At 44.9% G+C, this 19,423-nt stretch overlaps 3 non-coding genes across 3 annotated transcripts; all 3 read right to left on the bottom strand.

Moving 5' to 3' along the window:
* Positions 1 to 8,197: 8,197 nt before the first annotated feature.
* Positions 8,198 to 8,270, bottom strand: trnak-uuu (transfer RNA lysine (anticodon UUU)). The gene has a single exon. It is a non-coding gene; the product is annotated as a tRNA-Lys (tRNA).
* Positions 8,271 to 15,917: 7,647 nt separating this feature from the next.
* Positions 15,918 to 15,999, bottom strand: trnat-agu (transfer RNA threonine (anticodon AGU)). Its single transcript has one exon. It is a non-coding gene; the product is annotated as a tRNA-Thr (tRNA).
* Positions 16,000 to 19,236: 3,237 nt separating this feature from the next.
* trnat-agu (transfer RNA threonine (anticodon AGU)) lies at positions 19,237 to 19,310 on the bottom strand. The gene has a single exon. It is a non-coding gene; the product is annotated as a tRNA-Thr (tRNA).
* Between the last annotated feature and the right edge of the window lie 113 nt (positions 19,311 to 19,423).

Genomic DNA, 19,423 nt, shown 5'->3' on the forward strand with positions numbered 1-19,423 from the left:
AGCTGAAATCTAAATATTGCACCAAGAGAACTGCAGCTGTGGTCCAAGCAATTATCGGCATTCTGTTCACATTCAAAAACATCCTCATCTACTTTTGATTTAAACCTAGAAGGATTATCGACAATGTACCATGGCAATGTTCAAATAAGCGGAGCTATTTTACTGACCCTGTTTGGATTGGATTCAGAAAATTTGCAACGGTTTTAACGCCACTGATACCATTCGGTTTAATTTTGCTACTGAACGTACTGACAGACACATTTTGGTGACCAGTCGGGTCCGTAAGCAACTGAGAGGTCAGAGCGTGGGGGATAATCACAGTGACCCGGAGATGGAGAGCAGAAGGAAGTCGATGATTTTACTCTTCTCCATATCCTGCAGATTCATCCTCCTGTGGTTTGTTTATGTTTTGTATTTCTTTGATGTAAATGACCTCTTAGATGCAGATTCATGTTACATCTTTGAAAATGTTGCCTATATGCTGCGGAACTTAAGTCGCTGCACAAACACCCTGATTTATGTCCTGACTCAGTCTAACTTCAGAGAGCAATTGAAGAGCATGCTGAAATACCCAGTTATATCAATTATTAAATTAATTAATAAACAACACATCTGAGACCAATCAGATGGTGAGGCAGTGCTGAAATGCAAGAGGATGAAGCAGGATGCTCGGAAAGGAAAGGCCAGGAGGAGTGGGGAAAACAAAATAACTGTTAGGGATGGGCAAGGGTGAATATGAATGTTCACATATTAGGAATATTACTGTGACAATGCATTATTATTATTTATTTATCAATATATTCATTTAGTCAATAAACGCTTTATTAAATCTGAGTCCCGAGCTTTCTTAACGCCTAGCTGGGTAATTGGGAAGGTGGGGAATGGGAAGATGGGGAATGTGGTATATGGGAGTTTGTGGAAGGTGGGTGATGGGGAAGAGCGGGTTTGGGAAAGGTGGTGTGTGGAGTGGGAAGGTTGACTAGGTGATGTGGAAGATGGGCTTAATGAACATGCGGGATGGGGCAGGTGGGACTGGAATTTGTGGGAAATGGGAAGGTGAGAGGGTGGAGAATGTGGAGGATGGGAAATGTAGTGGATGCGGATTGTGGAGGATTGAAAATGTGGGTTGGGGCAAGTTGAGGAATGGTTAAGTTGGGGGATGGGAAAATGGGCAATGGGAAAGTTGGGTGACGAGGAAGGGGGTGGGGTTGGGAATGTGTTGTTGGTGCAGGTGGGTGTGAAATTGGTGCCATGGGGTGGAGTGGGGTATTGGCATGGTGAGGGTGGGAAAGTTAGGGGATGGGGAGGTGTAGCCATCTGGGATGGCCACTTCCAGAACACAAAATGGACACACACAAAGAATGTAGGGGAATGTGGACATTGCTGGACAGCAAGCATGCACAGTGCCTGAATGTATATTTGGGAAGCAGTTACCAGACGGAATTGAAACTTTGGGTCGATTAGCATATTGATGGCCCGTCTCCGAGAAACAAAGGACTAACACTCAGGTAGTTGATATAGTTCCACAGTTACAGTACACAGATACAGTGCACAGATATGTACACAGATACATAGTTACAGGGGCTGGTTTAGCAGACTGGGCTAAATCATTGTCTTTTAAAGCAGACCAAGGCAGACCAGCAGCACGGTTCAATTCCCGTACCAGTCTCCCTGAAAAGGCGCCGGAATGTGGCGACTAGGGGCTTTTCACAGTAACTTCATTTGAAGCCTACTTGTGACAATAAGCGATTTTCATTTTCATTTTTCAGACATTCCGGCACCAGAAAGACACAAACAAAGCCAGGCCAACGGCCACCTAGGACAGGCCCAGCCATCAGGGCACCCACCCCTTTCATGCCCAGCCATCAGGGCACCCACCCCTTTCACGCCCAGCCATCAGGGCACCCACCCCTTTCTTGGACAAGATCGATAACAATGATCGAGAAGCGGCCCAACTAATTGGGGCCAAGTTTAAGGCCAGCCTAAATGCGCAAAGCCCCTCCAAGTATAAGAAGGAACCCCCACGAGAGAATTGCTCCCTTGGATTCGGCTCTCAAAGCGGAGACACCCATCCACCAGCATCACCAGAAGCAAGTAAGTTCAAGGTCAGCGCTCGCTACCAGACGGACGACCTTAGCTGTTCTCCTGTATCTGTTCGAACCCAACAGCCTCAGATCCGAACAACGGCCATTGTTCCTCTGGCTGAGTGGGCGCCCGAAGTTAAGTATAGGCGTTAGCGTTAGAGATAGTTTAGTTTGTAGTACTGTTGTGCATGAGTAGATCTTACTGTGTGTGTAAATAAATAGTATTGACATTGAACTAACTAACTGGTGTACTGGCTCTTTGATCAGTATTCGGGTTTGAACCTTGTGGCGGTATCGAGAGATACCTGACGACTCTAAATGTAAACATAATAATGATTAAGGAAGGCGGCCATATTGACCGCCATATTTATAACCAGATCAACAGAGGTTGGGATGGCGAAGGTGTCCAATGTGGAACATTCATGATTGGGAAGGTGGCGACAGGAGAAGGTATGGAATGTGGTACATCAGGGATGGGGAATGTTGGGAATGAGGAATGTGGAATACACAGAAGGTGGGGGGTGGGGAAGATGGGGATGGTGAATTTGCCGGATGTGAAAGGTGGGGTGTGGTCAAGCCTAGACTCTGGCAGAGCGGTGTGGAGGTTGGTCGTCACCACCAGGACCCATTTTCCTTGTGGGGTGGCTGTGGGAGGACGGGGTGGGGAGGTCTTAGGGAGGGGAGCCGAGATCCTTGGCCATGTCAGTCGGGAATGCATTCTCATTGCTCACTTCGAAGTCTCATATTGTATCGTTTGAATTTCCTTCATTGGTAATTCAGCCTCTCCAGCTGGTGTTTGTTGTGGCAGAGAGTGAACGCAAGTAAGCTCATCCAGTAAAGTAGCAAATTATGCAGATCGCTACGTTTCAGGGTGGAAATAGATCTGTCAACGCCACATCTTCATGGAAAACGCCCCATCCTTTATCCTGCCCAAATCGTTCTTGCTGACATGCAGCAACATATATCGTCCAATAAAAAGGCAAATTACTGCAGATGTGAAATCTGAAAAAAAACAGGAAATGATGGAAAATCTCAGTGGGTCTGGCAGCATCTGTGAAGAGAGAACCGAGCTAACGTTTCGAGTTTGGGTCACTCTTCATCAGAGTAAATCATTTAATCATTCAATCTTTGCTCACAGACATCGCTGACAAACATTCAAAATGTTCCTACTGGATTTCCTGAGGTCCGCCACAGGCTGCAGATTTATATACCACCCCCGAGGGGGCAGAACCACAGGCGGAGCCCACAAGGCCATCAACATAATACAATACAGAACAGTGGTGAATTGGAGTAGCAATACGTTCACCACATTCACCCGCTGTTTGAAGTCCAACGGGGGTGAAGTGGGCTCACAATCGAGTCTGTCCGGCGCCTTGATTGTTCTCTGTGATCGGCTCAGCTCCGGCTTTGCTGCGGGCACGGGTGTGAAACTCGTCGCTGCAGACACGGGTGTTGGGCTCTTTGACTCAGGGAGTGTGTCGCCTGGAGCTTCATCACGGTGGGTCGGCGATGGGGGTAGGGGGTGTGTAGGCCGTGTAGGGGCGGGGGCGGTGTTCGGCGTAGGGGGAGCGTAGGTGATGGTCGCTGGGGAACCGGCGGGTGCCAGATCCCGGAGGGAGACTGTATCTTGTCGGCCGTTGCGGTGCGCCATGTAGGCGTACTGAGGGTTGGCATGTCGATGGTGGACCTTCTCGACCAGTGAGTCGGACTTATGGCTCCTCACGTGCTTCCGGAGGAGGACAGGCCCCGGTGTTGTCAGCCAGGACGGAAGCGAGACCCCGGAGGTGGATTTCCTGGGGAAGACAAACAGACGGTCGTGAGGGGTCTCGTTCGTGGCTGTGCAGAGGAGCGACTGAATGGAGCGGAGCGTGTCGGGGTGGATCTCCTGCCAGCGGGAAACTTGGAGACTCCTAGACCGTAGGGCCAGAAGGACAGCCTTCCATACCGTCACGTTCTCCCTCTCCACCTGTCCGTTTCCCCGGGGGTTGTAGCTGGTAGTCCTGCTCGAGGCAATGCCCTTACCGAGCAGGTACTGACGCAGCTCATCGCTCATAAACGAGGAGCACCGGTCTCTGTGGACGTAAGTGGGGAAACCGAACAGGGTGAAGATGCTGTGCCTTAATGACAGTGGCCGAGGTCATGTCGGGACATGCGATGGCAAAGGGGAAACAGGAGTACTCGTCAACGACGTTGAGAAAATAAACGTTGCGGTCAGTGGAGGGGAGGGGCCCTTTGAAATCGACGCTGAGGCGCTCAAAGGGGCGGGATGCCTTCACCAGGTGGACCTTGTCTGGCCGACAGAAGTGCGGCTTGCACTCAGCGCAGACTTGGCAGTCCCTGGTCATGGCCCTGACCTCCTCGGTGGAGTAGGGCAGGTTGCGGGCCTTGATGAAGTGGAGAAGCCGGGTGACAGAGGTCATTGTGGATGGCCCGAAGTCGGTCATCTTGTGCACTGTGCATGTGCTGTGGGACAGGGCATCTGGGGGCTCGTTGAGCTTCCCCGGACGATACACAATATCGTAATTCTAGGTGGAGAATACGATTCCCCACCACAAGATTTTATCATTCTTGATCTTGCCCCGCTGTGTGTTGTTGAACATAAAGGCTACCGACCGTTGGTCGGTGACGAGGGTGAACCTCCAATGCCGCACAGCTTCCACAATGGCTTGAGCTTCCTTTTCGACAGAGGAGTGTCGAATCTCGGAGGCATTGAGGGTACGGGAAAAGAAGGCCACGGGCCTGCCTGCCTGGTTAAGGTTAGCGGCCAGGACGACATCTGACGCATCGCTCTCCACCTGCAAGGGGATGGACTCGTCCACTGCATGCATCGCGGCCTTGAAGCGGCTGAAGGCCAGGCGGGCCTCAGTCGTCAGGGGAAAGATGGTGGCTTTGATAAGTGGAAGGGCTTTGTCCGCATAGTTGGGGACCCACGTGGCATAATATGAAAAGAACCCCAGGCATCTTTTCAGGGCCTTGCGGCAGTGGGGAAGGGGGAGTTGCAGGAGGGGGCGCATGCGGTCGGGGTCGGGCCCTCGGACTCCGTTTTCCATGACATAGCCGAGGATGGCTGGAGGATGGGTGCGGAAAACGCATTTCTCCTTGTTGTAGGTGAGATTGAGGGCTTGGGCAGTTTGAAGGAACTTCTGAAGGTTAGCGTCGTGGTCCTGCTGCTCATGGCTGCAGATGGTGATGTTATCCAAGTACGGGAACGTGGCCCGCAGCCAGTACTGGTCAACCATTTGGTCCAACATTCTTTGGAAGACCGAGACCCCATTAGGTGATGCCGAAGGGGACCCTGAGGAAGTGGAAGAAGCGGCCGTCTACCTCAAAGGCAGTGTAGTGGCGGTCTTCCGGGCGGATCGGAAGCTGGTGGTATGCGGACTTCAGATCTACCGTGGAGAAAACCCAATAGTGTGCAATCTGATTAACCATGACCGCTATGCGGGGAAGGCGATACGCATCGAGTTGCGTGTACCGATTTATGGTCTGGCTGTAGTCTACAACCATCCGGTTCTTTTCCCCGGTCCTGACGACCACCAGGGGACTATAACTGGCCTCGATGATATCCTCCCTCAAGAGCCGCTGGATCTCTGACTTGATAAAAGTCCTGTCCTGGGCACTGTACACTGTCCTGGTGGCGACGGGTTTACAGTCGGGTCGCAAAGAGCGAGGGAGGGGCGAGCTTAAGGGTCACGAGGCTACATACGGTGGGAGGGGGTAGGGGTCCGCCAAACTTCAGGGTCAGGCTTCTGAGGTAGCACTGGTAATCCAGTCCTAACAGGAGAGGAGCGCAGAGATGGGGGAGGACATATAGTTTAAAATTAGCGTACTCGCCGCCCTGTATCGTGAGGTTCGCGACACAGTACCCCTGGATCTGCACTGAATGTGATCCGGAAGCAAGGGAGATTGTTTGGGATGCGGGGGAAATCTGGAGGGAACAGCGCCTTACCGTGTCCGGATGGATGAAGCTCTCCATGCTCCCAGAGTCAAACAGAAAGGGCGTTTCGTGCCCATTGACCCAAACGGTCATCATGGAGTTCTTGAGGTGCTTGGGCCGTGACTGGTCGAGAGTGACAGCGCCAAGCTGCGGGTAGCTGGCGTGGTCGGTGGTAGCGGGGTGGTCCCAAGATGGCAGCTAAGATGGCGGCCCCCGTCGGTCGCACGTGTCGGGCGGCATTGAAGATGGCGGTCAAATGGCGGCCCCCGTCGGTCGTACGTGTCGGGTGGCGTTGAAGATATCGGCCAAGATGGCGGCCCCATGAGTCGCACGTGTCGGGTAGTGTTAAAAATGGCGGCCCCCACGGATAGCACGAGGCGGATGACACATCAGAAGGGGGCGGTACCGGCAGGAACACAGCCACGCTGCGGGGTCTGCGGACCTGTGAGTCGGGCCTGCGATTTTGAAACTTTGGGTCGGGCCAAACAGACTTTGGCAAAATGTCCTTTCTTGCCGCAGTCGCTACAGGTCGTGTTCCGAGCTGGGCAACGCTGCCTGGGATGCTGGTTCTGGCCGCAGAAATAGGAAGGCGCCACCCCCCAGGTTGGGCGGGCAGCCTCGCGGCACAGGCCTGGGCCACCCTCGGGATTAATCGAAGACGCAACCAAGGAACCTGGGACACCCTCGGGCCGGGTGATGGTCACGCCTCCGCTGCCCATGAGGAAATCGCGTGGTCGGAGGGGAAAGCATTTAGGCTATGGAAGGCTTCCTCTAATTAGGTGGATAGTTTTACCGTCTCGTCTAGGCCGAGGGCGCCCTTTTCGAGCAGGCGCTGTCTGACATAGTTGGAGCAGACTCCAGCCACATCGGTGTCCCGGATGGCGAGTTCCATGTGCTGCGAGGCCGTGACGTCCTTGCAGTTAAAATTTCGAGTGAGTACCCTCAGGTCGCGTAGATGTTCCTCCAGCGTTTCCCCGGGGCGTTGACAACGTACGGTGAGGAGATGCCGCGCGAACACTTCATTCACCGGCCTCACGTAATGTCTTTTCAGGATCGCGACCGTGTCTGCGTATGTGGTCGCGTCTTCGATTTGTACCGAGATTCTGTGGCTCACCCGGGCATGGAGGAGACTCAGCTAATGTGCCTCAGTGACGGCGGGCAAGGAGGAGGCGGCGAGGTAGGCCTCAAAGCAGCGGAGACAGTGTGAAAAGATTCCTTTGGCTTCAGTTGCCTGTGGGTCGAGTTCCAGTCGATCAGGTGTGAGGGTGGCTTCCATTGCGATATCTTAGCTTATTAAATTGATGCGACCATCAATTCACACGAGACGATTAGTAGTGCCTGCCTGCGACTGCTCTGTACTGAGTGCCGCCTACAAGCTGCAGATTTATATACCACCCCTGAGGGGGCGGAGCCCACAAGGGCATCAACATAATACAATACAATGCAGTGGTGAATTGTAGTAGCAATACGTTCACCACAAGGACAAAGTAAGTTGCGTGAAAAATGGGAGCTAAGGAAGGTTTGAATAAAGTTTGACATAAAGCAAACTTCAAGGTTGGTGCCACAGAGATTTTGCCAACAATTTCTGCATTCATCATTAAATTGGGAGCATTGCTTCACAGGCTACTTGCTTGGACCTAAAGGCATGAAAGCACTGCTTAAATTTGAAGTCAGGATCTCCTGTTTACAAAACAGGCGCTTTAACCATCTAAGCCACAGCACCAATCTGCAAGACAACTTTGCAAGTATAGAACAGATTTCAATTGTTTTGATTAAACATCGGTATTGTTGATTTCTCCTGCTGACTTTGAGAGTGCAAACTAAAATATTCATCGTCACTGGGCTTTTGAAACTGTAAAGATTGCAGTTATTTCTGAAAGTTATTAATTTAAAAGCAGTTCTGCAGGAAAGAAGTATACAAACAGGAAATATTTTGCGAATTGGGAAGTGATTAAACATGGCCAGAAAACTACAGTGGTATAATGCAGGACAAGACAAGGAGAGAGTTTTACATTCACTGAAAATCTAGCAAAAATTCTTGAAAATTCTGGACGGCTGTTGCAATTTGGCAAACACGACGTTGTCACGGTTCTTCCACTTTCCATAAAGCATCCTGCATTCTTTATTTTTATTTCCTACCATTCACTGGGAAGCAAACGCCTTGAGCCAAAATCAAAGCCCTGACAGGGACTTGAACCCTGGACCATCAGATTAAAAGTCTGATGCTCTAGCGACTGAGCTACCAGGGCCCATTATAAAAATGTTCTCATAGCTCACTTCAAAGTCTCATATTGTATCTTTTGAATTTCCTTCACTGGTCATTCAGCCTCACCAGCACATTTCCCTCACAAGCAGACCGGCAGCCTCCCTTTGGCTTTCTTTCTCAAATTCTTCAACTTGTACTCGCTTTTTACCAGTGACTTGTGATGTGACAACTGTTTACCCAGGGACCTGCACTGGGACTTCAAGACTTTGAAGATTACGTTTAGTTCGGTGAGATCTGAGTGGGAAGCTACAGTGACAAAGATTGTATTTTGAGAGAGGGAATAAAAGGTATCATCTGGTATTTGTTGTGGCAGAGTGTGAACGCAAATAAATTCATCTAGTAAACTAGCAAATTATGCAAATCGAAAAATTTTCAGGATATAGATAGATCTGTCACCACCACAGCATCATGGAAAATAACCCCATCCTTTATCCCGCCCGAGTCGTTCTTGCAAACGTGCAGCAACATTAATCGTTCAATATAAAAGCTAATTACTGCGGATGTAAAATCTGAAAGAAAAACAGGAAATGATGGAAAATCTCAGCGGGTCTGGCACCACCTGTGAAGAGAGAACCGAGATAACATTTCGAGTCCGGGTCACTCTTCGTCATAGTAAATGAATTAATCATTCAATCGTTGCTCACAGATATCGCTAAAAAACATTCAAAAAGTTCCTTCTGGATTACCGGAGGTAAATCCTGTCATGCATTCAAAGAAAATACTGCGGATGTTGCAAATCTGCATGAGCAGCTAAACATGATAGGATTGAAGCTCAATAAATCAGAAAATATATGTGGAGCCAGACACAGAGTTAACATTTCAAATCCGTGAGATCCTTAATCAGAGCTGAAGTGAGGAGTAAATGCAATGGATTAGATGAGAAAATGGAAGTTGTGGGAAAAATGGAGCTATGAAAGGTTTGACAAAAGAGTAGTGAAAGCACCTTCAAGGTTAGTGCCATACATTGTGCATTCACCATTAAATAGGTGCTTTTCTTCACAGGTTACCTGTTCTGACGTAAAGGTGTAAAGGCACTGCTGAGATTCGATCTCAGGATCGCCTGTTTACTAGACAGGCACCTTAAGCATCTAAGCCACAGTACCAACTTGCAAATCTGGTCTGCAAGTTTGGAACAGATTTCCATTATTTTGATTACACCTCAGGATTGTTGATTTCTCATGCTGACTTTGAGAGTGCAAATTAAAATATTCATCGGCACTGGACTTTTGAAACTGTAAAAATTGCAGTTATTTCTGAAAGTTATTAGATTATAGCATTCTGCAGGGAAGAAGTAAACAAACAGGAAATATTTTGTGAAATGGAAGTAATTAAACATGACCACAAAACTATCGTGTTATAATGCAGGACAAGACCAGGAGAGAGTTTTTACATGAACTGAATATCTAGCAAAAATTCTTGAAATTTGTAGACGGCAATTGCAATTTGGCAACACGACGTTGTCACGGTTCATCCACTTTCCGAAAATCACCCTGCATTCTTTATTCCTGTCGCTCATTGGGAAGCAAACGCCTTGCAACAAAGTTGAAGCCCAGACAGGGACTTAAACCCATCGATCTTCAGATGAAAAGTTAGATGCTCTACCGACTGAGCTACCAGGGCCCATTCCAAACACAGTCTTATAGATCACTTCAAAGTCTCATATTGTATCTTATGAATTTCCTTCAATGGTAATTCAGCCTCACCAGCTCATTTCCCTCGCAAGCAGACCGGCAGCCTCCCTTTGGCTTTCTTTCTCAAATTCTTCAGCTTATACTCGCTTTTTACCAGTGACTTGTGATGTGACAACTGTTTACTCAGGGACCTGCACTGAGACTTCAAGACTTTGATGATTACGTTTAGTTCGGTGAGATCTGAGTGGGAAGCCACAGAGACAAAGGTTGTATTTTGAGAGAGGGAATAAATGGTATCATCTGGTGTTTGTTGTGGCAGAGTGTGAATGTAAATAAATTCATCTAGTAAACTAGCAAATTATGCAAATCGCAAAGTTTCAGGATATAAATAGATCTGTCAGCACCACATCATCATGGAAAATAACCCCATCCTTTATCCCGCCCGAGTCCTTCTTGCAAACGTGCAGCAACATAAATCGTTCAATATGAAAGCAAATTACTGCGGATGTAAAATCTTAAAGAAAAACAGGAAATGACGGAAAATCTCAGCGGGTCTGGCACCACCTGTGAAGAGAGAACCGAGTTAACATTTCGAGTCCGGGTCACTCTTCGTCACAGTAAATCAATTAATCATTCAATCGTTGCTCACAGATGTCGCTAAAAAACATTCAAAATGTTCCTTCTGGATTACCGGAGGTAAATCCTGTCATGCATTCAAAGAAAATACTGCGGATGTTGCGAATCTGCATGAGAAGCGAAACATGATAGGATTGAAGCTCAAAATTTCAGAGGATATATGTGGAGCCAGACACAGAGTTAACATTTCAAATCCGTGTGATCCTTAATCAGAGCTGAAGTGAGGAGTAAATGCAATGGAGTAGATGAGAAAATGGAAGTTTAGTGATAAATGGAGCTATGAAAGGTTTGACATAAGAGTAGGGAGGGGATCTTCAAGGTTAGTGTCATGGAGATTTTGCCAATAAACTCTGCACTCACCATTAAAGTGGGAGCTTTTCACAACAGGTTGCTTGTTTTGACGTAAAGGTATAAATTCACTGCTGAGATTTGAACTCTAGATCTCCTATTTACTAGACAAGCACTTTAACCATCTAAGCCACAGCACCTACTTTCAGACCACCTCTGCAAGTTTGGAGCAGATTTCCATTATTTTGATTACCGCTCAGTATTGTTGATTTCTCATGCTGACTTTGAGAGTGCAAATTTCATCGGCACTGGACTTTTGAAACAGCAAAAATTGCAGTTATTTCTGAAAGTTATTAGATTATAGCATTCTGCAGGGAGAAGTAAACAAACAGGAAATATTTTGTGAATTGGAAGTAATTAAACATGACTACAAAACTACAGTGGTATAATGCAGGACAAGACCAGGAGAGAGTTTTTACATTAACTGAAAATCTAGCAGAAATTCTTGAAAGTTGTCGACAGCAATTGCAATTTGGCAAACACGACGTTGTCACGGTTCATCCACTTTCCCAAAATCACCCTGCATTCTTTATTTTTTTTTCCTGTCGTTCATTGGGAACAAAAACGCTTTGAGACAAACTTGAAGCCCAGGCAGGGACTTAAACCCATCGATCTTCAGATTAAAAGTCAGATGCTCTACCGACTGCGCTTCCAGGGCCCATTCCAAACAATGTCTTATAGCTCACTTCAAAGTCTCATATTGTATATTTTGAATTTCCTTCAATGGTAATTCAGCCTCACCAGCACATTTCCCTCGCAAGCAGACCGGCAGCCTCCCTTTGGCTTCCTTTCTCAAATACTTCAGCTTGTACTCGCTTTTTACCAGTGACTTGTGATGTGACAACTGTTTACCCAGTGACCTGCACTGGGACTTCAAGACTTTGAAGATTACGTTTAGTTCGGTGAGATCTGAGTGGGAAGCTACAGAGACAAAGATTGTATTTTGAGAGAGGGAATAAAAGGTATCATCTGGTGTTTGTTGTGGCAGAGTGTGAATGTAAATAAATTCATCTAGTAAACTAGCAAATTATGCAAATCGCAAAGTTTCAGGATATAAATAGATCTGTCAGCACCACATCATCATGGAAAATAACCCCATCCTTTATCCCGCCCGAGTCGTTCTTGCAAAGGTGCAGCAACATAAATCGTTCAATATAAAAGCAAATTACTGGGATGTAAAATCTGAAGGAAAAACAGGAAATGATGGAAAATCTCAGCGGGCCTGGCACCATCTGTGAAGAGAGAACCGAGTTAACATTTCGAGTCCGGGTCACTCTTCGTCAGAGTAAATCAATTAATCATTCAATCGTTGCTCACAGATGTCGCTAAAAAACATTCAAAATGTTCCTTCAGGATTACCGGAGGTAAATCCTGTCATGCATTCAAATAAAATACTGCGGATGTTGCGAATCTGCATGAGAAGCTAAACATGATAGGATTGAAGCTCAAAAATTCAGAGGATATATGTGGAGCCAGACACAGAGTTATCATTTCAAATCCGTGTGATCCTTAATCAGGGCTGAAGTGAGGAGTAAATGCAATGGAGTAGATGAGAAAATGGAAGTTGCGTGAAAAATGGAGCTATGAAAGGTTTGACATAAGAGTAGGGAGGGCATCTTCAAGGTTAGTGCCATGGAGATTTTGCCAATAAAATCAGCATTCACCATTAAATTGGAGCTTTTCATAACAGGTTACTTGTTTTGACATAAAGGTATGAAGGCACTGCTGAGGCGCATTAACCATCTAAGCCACAGCACCTACTGGCAGACCAGCTCTGCAAGTTTGGAGCAGATTTCCATTATTTTGATTACCGCTCAGTATTGTTGATTTCTCATGCTGACTTTGAGAGTGCAAATTTCATTGGCACTGGACTTTTGAAACTGCAAAAATTGCAGTTATTTCTGAAAGTTATTAGATTATAGCATTCTGCAGGGACTAGTAAACAAACAGGGAATATTTTGTGAATTGGAAGTAATTAAATATGACCACAAAACTATAGTGGTATAATGCAGGACAAGACCAGGAGAGAGTTTTGACATTAACTGAAAATCTAGCAAAAATTCTTGAAAGTTGTCGGCGGCAATTGCAATTTGGCAAACACGATGTTGTCACGGTTCATCCACTTTCCCAAAATCACCCTGCATTTTTTATTTTTTTTTCCTGTCGTTCATTGGGAACAAAGACGCCTTGAGACAAAGTTGAAGCCCAGGCAGGGACTTAAACCCATCGATCTTCAGATTAAAAGTCAGATGCTCTACCGACTGCGCTTCCAGGGCCCATTCCAAACGCAGTCTTATAGCTCACTTCAAAGTCTCATATTGTATATTTTGAATTTCCTTCAATGGTAATTCAGCCTCACCAGCACATTTCACTCGCAAGCAGACTGGCAGCCTCCCTTTGGCTTCCTTTCTCAAATTCTTCAGCTTGTATTCACTTTTTTCCAGTGACTTGTGATGTGACAACTGTTTACCCAGGGACCTGCACTGGGACTTCAAGACTTTGAAGATTACGTTTAGTTCGGTGAGATCTGAGTGGGAGGCTACAGAGACAAAGATTGTATTTTGAGAGAGGGAATAAAAGGTATCATCTGGTGTTTGTTATGGCAGAGTGTGAACGTAAATAAATTCATCTAGTAAACTAGCAAATTATGCAAATCGCAAAGTTTCAGGATAAAAATAGATCTGTCAGCACCACATCATCATGGAAAATAACCCCATCCTTTATCCTGCCCGAGTCGTTCTTGAAAACGTGCAGCAACATAAATCGTTCAAGATAAAAGCAAATTACTGCGGATGTAAAATGTGAAAGAAAATCAGGAAATGATGGAAAATCTCAGCGGGTCTGGCACCATGTGTGAAGAGAGAACCGAGTTAACATTTCGAGTCCGGGTCACTCTTCGACACAGTAAATCAATTAATCATTCAATCGTTGCTCACAGATGTCGCTAAAAAACATTCAAAATGTTCCTTCAGGATTACCGGAGGTAAATCCTGTCATGCATTCAAAGAAAATACTGCGGATGTTGCCAATTTGCATGAGAAGCTAAACATGATCGAATTGAAGCTCAAAAATTGAGAGGATATATGTGGAGCCAGACACAGCGTTAACATTTCAAATCCGTGTGATCCTTAATCAGAGCTGAAGTGAGGAGTAAATGCAATGGTGTAGATGAGATGGAGTAGATGAGAAAATGGAAGTTGCGTGAAAAATGGAGCTATGAAAGGTTTGACGTAAGAGTAGGGTGGGCATTTTCAAGGTTACTGCCATGGAGATTTTGCCAATAAACTCTGCATTCACCATTAAATTGGGAGCTTTTCATAACAGGTTACTTGTTTTGACGTAAAGGTATAAATGCACTGCTGAGATTTGAACTCAGGATCTCCTGTTTACTAGATAGGCGCTTTAACCATCTAAGCCATAGCGCCTACTTGCACATCAGCTCTGCAAGTTTGGAGCAGATTTCCATTATTTTGATTACCGCTCAGTATTGTTGATTTCTCATGCTGACTTTGAGAGTGCAAATTTAATTGGCACTGGACTTTTGAAACTGCAAAAATTGCTGTTATTTCTGAAAGTGATTAGATTATCGCATTCTGCAGGGAAAAGTAAACAAACAGGAAATATGTTGTGAATTTGAAGTAATTAAACATGACCACAAAACTATTGTGATACAATGCAGGACAAGACCAGGAGAGAGTTTATACATTAACTGAAAATCTAGAAGAAATTCTTGAAAGTTGTCGACGCCAATTGCAATTTGGCAAACACGACGTTGTCACAGTTCATCCACTTTCCCAAAATCACCCTGCATTCTTTATTCTTTTTTCCTGTCGTTCATTGGGAACAAAAACGGCTTGAGACAAAGTTGAAGCCCAGGCAGGGACTTAAACCCATCGATCTTCAGATTAAAAGTCAGATGCTCTACCGACTGCGCTTCCAGGGCCCATTCCAAACGCAGTCTTATAGCTCACTTCAAAGTCTCATATTGTATATTTTGAATTTCCTTCAATGGTAATTCAGCCTCACCAGCACATTTCCCTCGCAAGCAGACCGGCAGCCTCTCTTTGGCTTCCTTTCTCAAATTCTTCAGCTTCTACTCGCTTTTTACCAGTGACTTGTGATGTGACAACTGTTTACCCAGGGACCTGCACTGGGACTTCAAGACTTTGAAGATTACGTTTAGTTCGGTGAGATCTGAGTGGGAAGCTCCAGAGACAAAGATTGTATTTTGAGAGAGGGAAAAAAAGATATCATCTGGTGTTTGTTGTGGCAGTGTGTGAACGTAAATAAATTCATCTAGTAAAAGCAAATTATGCAAATCGCAAAGTTTCAGGATATAAATAGATCTGTCAGCACCACATTATCATGGAAAATAACCCCATCCTTTATACCGCCCGAGTCGTTCTTGCAAACGTGCAGCAACATAAATCGTTTAATATAAAAGCAAATTACTGCGGATGTAAAATCTGAAAGAAAAACAGGAAATGATGGAAAATCTCAGCGGGTCTGGCACCACCTGTGAAGAGAGAACCGAGTTAACATTTCGAGTCCGGGTCACTCTTCGTCCCAGTAAATCAATTAATCATTCAATCGTTGCTCACAGATGTCGCTAAAAAACAATCAAAATGTTCCTTCAGGATTACCGGAGGTAAATCATGTCATACATTCAAAGAAAATACTGCGGATGTTGCGAATCTGCATGAGAAGCTAAACATGATAGGATTGAAGCTCAAAAATTCAGAGGATATATGTGGAGCTAGACACAGAGTTAACATTTCAAATGCGTGTGATCCTTAATCAGAGCTGAAGTGAGGAGTAAATGCAATGGAGTAGATGAGATGGAGTAGGTGAGAAAATGGAACTTGCGTGAAAAATGGAGCTATGAAAGGTTTGACATAAGAGTAGGAAGGGCATCTTCACGGTTCGTTCCATGGAGATTTTGCCAATAAACTCTGCATTCACCATTAAATGGGAGCTTTTCATAACAGGTTACTTGTTTTGACGTAAAGGTATAAATGCACTGCTGAGATTTGAACTCAGGATCTCCTGTTTACTAGACAGGCGCTTTAACCATCTAAGCCACAGCACCTACTTGCACACTAGCTCTGCAAGTTTGGAGCAGATTTCCATTATTTTGATTACCGCTCAGTATTGTTGATTTCTCATGTTGACTTTGAGAGTGCAAATTTCATTGGCACTGGACTTTTGAAACCGCAAAAATTGCAGTTATTTCAGAAAGTTATTAGATTATAGCAGGGACTAGTAAACAAACAGGAAATATTTTGTGAATTGGAAGTAATTAAACATGACCACAAAACTATCGTGGTATAATGCAGGACAAGACCAGGATAGAGTTTTTACATTATCTGAAAATCTAGCAGAAATTGTTGAAAGTTGTCGACGGCAATTGCAATTTGGCAAACACGACGTCACGGTTCATCCACTTTCACCAAATCATCCTGCATTCTTTATTCTTTTTTCCTGTCGTTCATTGGGAACAAAGACGCCTTGAGACAAAGTTGAAGCCCAGGCAGGGACTTAAACCCATCGATCTTCAGATTAAAAGTCAGATGCTCTACCGACTGCGCTTCCAGGGCCCATTCCAAACGCAGTCTTATAGCTCACTTCAAAGTCTCATATTGTATATTTTGAATTTCCTTCAATGGTAATTCAGCCTCACCAGCACATTTCCCTCGCAAGCAGACTGGCAGCCTCCCTTTGGCTTCCTTTCTCAAATTCTTCAGCGTGTTCTCGCTTTTTACCAGTGACTTGTGATGTGACAACTGTTTACCCAGGGACCTGCACTGGGACTTCAAGACTTTGAAGATTACGTTTAGTTCGGTGAGATCTGAGTGGGAGGCTACAGAGACAAAGATTGTATTTTGAGAAAGGGAATAAAAGGTATCATCTGGTGTTTGTTGTGGCAGAGTGTGAACGTAAATAAATTCATCTAGTAAACTAGCAAATTATGCAAATCGCAAAGTTTCAGGATATAAATAGATCTGTCAGCACCACATCATCATGGAAAATAACCCCATCCATTATCCCGCCCGAGTCGTTCTTGCAAACGTGCAGCAACATAAATCGTTCAATATAAAAGCAAATTACCGCGGATGTAAAATCTGAAAGAAAAACAGGAAATGATGGAAAATCTCAGCGGGTCTGGCACCATGTGTGAAGAGAGAACCGAGTTAACATTTCGAGTCCGGGTCACTCTTCGTCACAGTAAATCAATTAATCATTCAATCGTTGCTCACAGATGTCGCTAAAAAACATTCAAAATGTTCCTTCAGGATTACCGGAGGTAAATCCTGTCATGCATTGAAAGAAAATACTGCGGATGTTGCGAATCTGCATGAGAAGCTAAACATGATAGGATTGAAGCTCAAAAATTGAGAGGATATATGTGGAGCCAGACATAGCGTTAACATTTCAAATCCGTGTGATCCTTAATCAGAGCTGAAGTGAGGAGTAAATGCAATGGAGTAGATGAGATGGAGTAGATGAGAAAATGGAAGTTGCATGAAAAATGGAGCTATGAAAGGTTTGACATAAGAGTAGGGTGGGCATTTTCAAGGCTAGTGCCATGGAGACTTTGCCAATAAACTCTGCATTCACCATTAAATTGGGAGCTTTTCATAACAGGTTACTTGTTTTGACAGAAAGGTGTAAAGGAACTGCTGAGATTTGAACTCAAGATCCCCTGTTTACTAGACAGGCGCTTTAACCATTTAACCCACAGCGCCTACTTGCACACCAGCTCTGCAAGTTTGGAGCAGATTTCCATTATTTTGATTACCGCTCAGTATTGTTGATTTCTCATGCTGACTTTGAGAGTGCAAATTTCATTGGCACTGGACTTTTGAAACTGCAAAGATTGCTGTTATTTCTGAAAGTTATTAGATTATAGCATTCTGCAGGGAGAAGTAAACAAACAGGAAATATTTTGTGAATTTGAAGTAATTAAACATGACCACAAAACTATTGTGATACAATGCAGGACAAGACCAGGAGAGAGTTTATACATTAACTGAAAATCTAGCAGAAATTCTTGAAAGTTATCGATGCCAATTGCAATTTGGCAAACACGACGTTGTCACAGTTCATCCACTTTCCCAAAATCACCCTGCATTCTTTATTCTTTTTTCCTGTCGTTCATTGGGAACAAAAACGCCTTGAGACAAAGTTGAAGCCCAGGCAGGGACTTAAACCCATCGATCTTCAGATTAAAAGTCAGATGCTCTACCGACTGCACTTCCAGGGCCCATTCCAAACGCAGTCTGATAGCTCACTTCAAAGTCTCATATTGTATATTTTGAATTTCCTTCAATGGTAATTCAGCCTCACCAGCACATTTCACTCGCAAGCAGACTGGCAGCCTCCCTTTGGCTTCCTTTCTCAAATTCTTCAGCTTGTACTCACTTTTTACCAGTGACTTGTGATGTGACAACTGCTTACCCAGGGACCTGCACTGGGACTTCAAGACTTTGAAGATTACGTTTAGCTCGGTGAGATATGAGTGGGAGGCTACAGAGACAAAGATTGTATTTTGAGAGAGGGAATAAAAGGTATCATCTGGTGTTTGTTATGGCAGAGTGTGAATGTAAATAAATTCATCTAGTAAACTAGCAAATTATGCAAATCGCAAAGTTTCAGGATAAAAATAGATCTGTCAGCACCACATCATCATGGAAAATAACCCCATCCTTTATCCCGCCCGAGTCGTTCTTGCAAACGTGCAGCAACATAAATCGTTCAATATAAAAGCAAATTACTGCGGATGTAAAATCTGAAAGAAAATCAGGAAATGATGGAAAATCTCAGCGGGTCTGGCACCACCTGTGAAGAGAGAACCGAGTTAACATTTCGAGTCCGGGTCACTCTTCGACACAGTAAATCAATTAATCATTCAATCGTTGCTCACAGATGTCGCTAAAAAACATTCAAAATGTTCCTTCAGGATTACCGGAGGTAAATCCTGTCATGCATTCAAAGAAAATACTGCGGATGTTGCGAATCTGCATGAGAAGCTAAACATGATAGGATTGAAGCTCAAAAATTCAGAGGATATATGTGGAGCCAGTACCCAGCGTTTCAAATCCGTGTGATCCTTAATCAGAGCTGAAGTGAGGAGTAAATGCAATGGAGTCGATGAGATGGAGTAGATGAGAAAATGGAAGATGCGTGAAAAATGGAGCTATGAAAGGTTTGACATAAGAGTCGGGAGGGCATCTTAAAGGTTAGTGCCATGGAGATTTTGCCAATAAACTCTGTATTCACTATTAAATTGGAAGCTTTTCATAACAGGTTCCTTGTTTTGACGTAAAGGTATAAAGGCACTGCTGAGATTTGAACTCAGGATCTCCTGTTTACTAGACAGGCGCTTTAACCATCTAAGCCACAGCGCCTACTTGCACACCAGCTCTGCAAGTTTGGAGCAGAATTCCATTATTTTGATTACCGCTCAGTATTTTTGATTTCTCATGCTGACTTTGAGAGTGCAAATTTCATTGGCACTGGA

The sequence above is a fragment of the Scyliorhinus torazame genome, chromosome 4 (genome assembly GCF_047496885.1).
Source record: "Scyliorhinus torazame isolate Kashiwa2021f chromosome 4, sScyTor2.1, whole genome shotgun sequence".
Taxonomy (NCBI): domain Eukaryota; kingdom Metazoa; phylum Chordata; class Chondrichthyes; order Carcharhiniformes; family Scyliorhinidae; genus Scyliorhinus; species Scyliorhinus torazame.